Here is a 6520-nt window from a genome sequence, read left to right as displayed (position 1 = left end):
CCTGGGCCTCTTGATTACTAAACATTACCCTGCACCACTTGTCTCCCGATGCCATGAGCAATCAGTGCAATCACTGAGTCGGAGGAACTGGGATGTGTCATGCCACTCGGGGAGTGTGGGGCAGGATAGGGGAATAGGGCCCCAGACAAGTTATAAGTGCATTTAGGTTGTGTATGATAGGGGTTGAAATGGAGCGCAGGATATAGGAATGAGAAAGTAAGACAAAAATGGATGCAGTGAGAGGAACGCCATGATATGAGGAAGATGGGTTAGTGGTAATGGTTGGAGGCAGGGAAGAGGATGGGACTGAAGAGTAGCAGATAACAGGACAAGGGAAGAGGACTGCAGGAGGAGGATTGTTTATATTCTTTCACAGGATGTGGACACCACGGGCCAGGCCTGCTTTTGTTGCCATCCCCATTTGCCCTTCAGAAGGTGGTGATGAGCTACCTTCTTGAACCACTAGGTCCAGGATTTTGACCTAGTGACAATGAAGGAACATCGCAGCAACTATGGAATAGAAAATGGGAGAAGGAAGAAGCAGCTGCGAGAGCCAAGTCAGGATATATCATGAGAAAGTGCAATTCAAAATAATTGGAGGACTTATTCAAAATGACCGATGGGGGAAATCCCTGTGAGCTGACACAAGTCTCCTTAACAAGGAAAGGAGAGGGTGCAGAATATAGTGTTACACTCATAGCTAGGGTGTAGAGAAAGATCAACTTAATATAAGGAGGTCCATTCAAAAGTCTGATGGCAGCAGGGAAGAAGCTGTTCTTGAGTTGGTTGCTACGTGATCTCAGACTTATGTACCTTTCCCCTGACAGAAGGGGTCCTAGGTTATGCTGGCTACTTTGCCGAGGCAGCGGGAAGTGTCGACAGTCAATGGATGGGAGGCTGGTTTGCATGATGGACTGGGCTATGTTCACAATCCTTTGAAGTTCCTTGCGGTCTTGGACAGAGCGGGAGCCATGCCTAGGTGTGATATATCCGGAAAGGATGTTTTCTATGGTGCATCTGTAAAATTTGGTGAGAGCAGTAGCAGTCATGCCAAATTTCCTTCGCCTCCTGAGAAAATAGAGGCGTTGGTCGGCTTTCTTCCTTTGTACTCTAAGAATGGTATGCTTTGTCTGTATAGCGTGCAAGAAACAATACTTCTCACTGTATACCAATACATGTGACAATAATAAATCAAATGAAATCAGAACATGACCTGAAACTTCCCTTTAGCACAAGGAAAGAGGACAGTTGTAGCATTTGATATCTAAACCACCGGTGTAAATGAATGCCACATAAGGAAAATGGAAATTAATTTATTCCTTCATCGTAAACACATGGGCTTTGATAACAGTTTGTGTTTCACACGGCACAGCACCCCTATTGTTAGAAAACAGTGGGATCTCTAACTCACTATTGACAAAGCCACAGGAGATCAACCAATGTGGTGAATAAATTAGAAAATCAATAAGCAGAGAAAACATGGAAACAGGGGATGGCCATTCAGCCCCTTGAGTTTATTCCTCCATTATAATTAGACCACAGCTGTTGCAAACCTTAATTTTATTACACAGTAAGAATCTATCAATCTCAGTTTGAAAGTTCCAACTGACACCAAACACACAATGTTTTTGGCACAAAGGTGTGGGCAGGAAACCTGTTGCTGATGAAAGTGTTTTCAATTAGGTCTTTTTTTTTTTAACTATGTGGACATCAGGACTAATGTTTGCTTTTCCTAACAGAAAATGACCGCCCCTGCTCCAACTCAAGGCTGGATCAGTTTTCTTGGAAGAAAAAGGCAAACGACCCAAGGGCGGGGGTTTACGACCCCGCTCGAGCGAGACCAGAAATTCCCACCGGAGGTCAACGGACATTTCCATTGACCGTCCCTCGCTCACTCCGATTCCATGGCGGGCGGGGCGGTAGAATTCCAGCACAAGTGTTTTTGGATTTTTAAATTTTTTTCTTTTAAATTAGCCCTCCTGTTATTTTGTAGTTAAAATAAAAGCACAATAAACACTGTCACTCGGGCGGCATGGTGGCACATGGGCGGCATGGTGGCACAGCAGTTAGCACTGTTACCTCACAACACCAGGGACACAGGTTCGATTCCAGCTTTAGTCACTGTCTGTGTGGCGCCTGAACGTTCTCCCAGTTTTTGCATGGGTTTCCTCTGGGTGCTCTGGTTTCCTCCCACAGTCCAAAAGATGTGCTGGTTAGGTGCATTGGCCATACTAAATTCTCCCTCAGTGACCCCGAACAGGCGCTGGAGTGTGGCGACTAGGGGATTTTCAGTGACTTCAATGCAGTGTTAATGTGAACCTACTTGTGACACTAATAAATAAACTTTAAACTTGGTGGTATGGAACTTGAATATTGCTGATATTGGGTGGCACACAGCACGGTGGCACAGTAGGTAGCACTGTTGCCTCACAGCTCCAGGGACCCGGGTTCAATTCCCGGCTTGGATCGCTGTCTGTGCAGAGTCTGCACATTCTCCCCGTGTCTGAGTGAGTTTCCTCCAGGTGTTCCGGTTTCCTACCACTGTCCAAAAATATGTAGATTATGTGCATTAGCCATGCTAAACTGCCCCTTACTGTCAATGAAGTGTAGGTTAGATGGATTAGTGGGGTAAAAATATGGAGTTATGGGGATAGGTCAGGATGTGGGCCTGGGTAAGATGCTCCATCAGAAATTTAGGGTAGGTGGGCCGAATGGCCTCCTTCTGCACTGTAGGAATTCTATGATTCTATGTTGCTGAAGCCTTTCGACTTTCATCAGGACAAATGCAAAAATTCTAAATTTCAAAGGATCACAATAACTTATCGTACAAGAGAAAAGGATGCTAATTGGTTGGGAAACTAAAGGAATATGTTCAAGCCTTTCATATTGTTTGAATAACCTTGGAGCTTGAGGAGCCTGTAGTTTACCCATTGCTTTCTCCATGGCAACACTTCAACCAATCAGGGTTGACTTACAAAACAATCAGCACGCTTTTCTCCAATAGTATAAATTATTGTGAAATTTGGCATTCTTGCAGCTGTCCTGATGAGTGCAGGTTGAAAAGCTTTGGCAGCATGACTCTTTTCAACCTAATAAATGATCTGAGTCGTGGGTTGTCTCAATTTTCAACCTAGTTTTTATGGGGGAATTAAGTTGCTGGTCAGAACTGTTTCTCAAGAATTCATTTCTTTCTGGCTGTGTTTAAATAGTTAAGGAATTTGGGTAAATGGAGTTCAGCCACAATCTAATTGAGTGGTAGAATTGCCTCAAAGGGCTGAATGGCCTATTCCTGTCCCTACAAATGGTGGATTAAAGTGAAATGGAAATTTTCTGTTTCCCTTTACTATACAATCACCTTACGGTCTATTGTAATAAATAATTTTTCATGGTTATGAGGCTGAAGCTCGATAACTCAAACTCTCAGATGGTTATTGCTTAGTTTATAGCTTTATATTCAGTTGCCCTATTGAACTGCTAAAACCTACATAAAAAAGTGCAAGGCAACAGCCGTATAGGGAAGATTCCACATTTACAACATGCTGCATCTGGGAAGAGAATAGGGCCAGATGTTGTTCAGTAGGAACACTCTAAGCTCTAAGTCACCAGGTTGTGATGCAACTCCGCACTTCAGAAACTGGAGCTCGAAACCTACACTGACTCGTTGAATAGAGTACTGAGGGAGTGCTGCAATGTCAGAGGTGTAATCTTCCGGATAACTTCTCCTTGAAGTGGACATAAAAGACAGGGTGACCAGCTGTCCAGTATTTGAAGGAATTATTCCTTATTTTGGCTCTTTGTCTCAATCACAGAATCTCTACAGTGCAGAAAGAGCCCATTTGGCCCGTCGAGTCTGCACCGACTCTCTGACAGAATATCCAGGCCTTCTCCTCTGCCCTATCCCCGTAACCCCACACATTTACCAGGGCCAATCCATCTAATCTATACATCTTGGGGCATTGGGGGGGCAATATAGCTTGGCCAATCCACCTAACCTGCACATCTTTGGACTGTGGGAGGAAACCAGAGCATCCAGAGGAAACTCACCCAGACAGTCACGTGAGGCCAGAATTGAACCCGAGTCCCTGGCACTATGAGGCAGCAGTGCTAACCACTGTGCCACCGTGCTTCCCTACTGCTGTCTCATCTCCCTTAAGGAGTGCCTTGCTCCTGTATTCCATGGACAGCACTTGGGAAACTCAGCCTGGTTGAGTGATTTGAGGGGGACTGCAAGCCTGAGAGTCGGCCAGCAGAGCTAATTAAGACCATAAGACAGAGGAGCAGAATTAGGTCATTCGGCCCATCGAGTCTGATCCGCCATGGCTGATTTTTTTCTCATCTCCATTCTCCTGCCTTTTCCCCATTACCCCTGATCCCCTTATTAATCAAGAACCTACCTATCTCTGTCTTAAAGACACTCAATGACCTGACCTCCACAGCCCTCTGTGGTAAAGAAATTCCTCCTCACCTCGGTTCTAAAGAGTCACCCCTTTACTCTGAGGTTGTGCCCTTGGATCCTAGTCTCTCCTCCTAACAGAAACATCCTCCCCACGTCCACTCTATCCAGGCCTTCCAGTGTTCTATAAGTTTCAATTAAGTCCTGTGGCACGTTAAGCATCTGTGTTAGGTCGAATGTAAAATTCTTTTAAATCTGTTTTTTTTTAGCTCCTTTAAACCAAACCAGGCCCTGCCTCTGCCCCTTACCTCCCCGCCCCACCCAAAGACTCACTGCACCTGCTGAAATTGGTCACCTGCACCACCTTGCACCCCCCACAGGTCCCATGGTCAAAACGTCCCAGATTTAATTTTTTTATTTTCATAAGGGTTGGTTACCCTGGTAGAAGATCCCTTGAGTATTTAAAGAAGAGCGGGGGAGTACTCCATGTTACGGCCAATCCTCATCCCTTAAGCAAACTGGGGGTTCTGTCTGTTATTTTAAATGGGGTTTTTGATTCCCCGATGGTTTTCGTGTATACCCAGCTCCCTTATCATCACTTGGGCTGTCACACACTCATTCTGACAGGCCTGAGGCACTCCTGTAGCTCAAAACAATGATGTGGAGATGCCGGCGTTGGACTGGGGTAAGCACAGTAAGAAGTCTCACAACACCAGGTTAAAGTCCAACACGTTTATTTGGTAGCAAATACCATAAGCTTTCGGAGCAGAGCTCCCATCTCCATCTGACGAAGGAGCTCTGCTCCGAAAGCTTATGGTATTTGCTACCAAATAAACCTGTTGAACTTTAACCTGGTGTTGTGAGACTTCTTACTGTGCTCAAAACAATAACAGGTCCACCGCATTCTGAATCTCTTGATTGCAACGCTCCACTTGACGACTGACTAAAATCTAATTTCAATATTGCAGCTCAGAAAAGCTCAGATATGATGCTGAGATGATTCAGCCTGAAACAGCGAGGGGGTGCAGGTCAAATTGGAATCTCGGGGAGGCCGAAGGCAAAGGCTTTAGTGTTCCCAATATTTAATCGTAGGAAATATCAGCCTCATTATCGGTCCTTATCGCATTTATAAATGTTGCTGTCTGCAAATCAGCTGCCTTGGTTCCTACATTACAACCAGATTAAGTGGTTAAAAAGGCATAGCGGTTGCTTTATTCTATTAACAGAACCATAGAATATAAGAGTAGGGAGGGTCATGTTAGAACTTTCTAAACACTAGTTCAGCTACATCTTGTGTGCTGCATACGGTTCAGGCCAGCACACTGGAAAGATGAGATTACACTAGACAGAGGATTTCCAAGGGTGTTGCCAGGACTGGAGAATCTTACCTCTGAAGAAAGCCTGTGATTGTTATCTTTGGAACAGCGGAGGCTTAGGGAATGTGTACAAAATGATGAGAGTCCTAGCTAGAGTGGATTGGAGGGACCAAGTTATCTTAGCAGAGAGATCGTTAACCAGAGGTCAAGGGTCTTAAAAGTAATTGGCAGATGGTTTGGGGTGCTTTTGGCTGGGAGGTTGTCCCAGTGGCAACGGTGGCACAGTGGTTAGCATCGCTGCATCACTGCGCCAGGGACCCGGGTTCAATTCTGGCCTTGGGTAACTGTCTGTGTGGAGTTTACACGTTCTCTCCATGTCTGCACGGGTTTCCTCTGGGTGCTCTCACAGTCCAAAGATGTGCAGGTTAGGTGGATTGGCCATGCTAAATTGCCCCTCAATGTCCAAAGATGTGTAGGTTAGATGGATTAGCCATGTAGGGTTATGGGGATAGGGCAGAGAGATGGCCTGGGTAAGATACTCTGTCAGAGAGCCGGTGCAGACTCAATGGGCCAAATGGCCTCCTTCTGCACTGTAGGGATTCTATGATTCTATTCTATGAATCTATAAGATGGAAAGTGTGATATGGTTCAATTGTTCTTTTTGGCTAGCACAGGCACGATGGACCGAAAGGCCTCATCCTGTGCTGCAAATGATCCGAGTTTTTAAAAGAATGATCGTGCTTCATTTTCATGGGATGTGGGCGTCGCTGGCTGGGCAGCATTTGTTGCTCTTCCTTTGTTGTCCTTGAAC

Source organism: Mustelus asterias, chromosome 2 (genome assembly GCF_964213995.1).
Source record: "Mustelus asterias chromosome 2, sMusAst1.hap1.1, whole genome shotgun sequence".
NCBI lineage: Eukaryota > Metazoa > Chordata > Chondrichthyes > Carcharhiniformes > Triakidae > Mustelus > Mustelus asterias.
Note: the sequence above shows the minus strand (reverse complement) of the source record.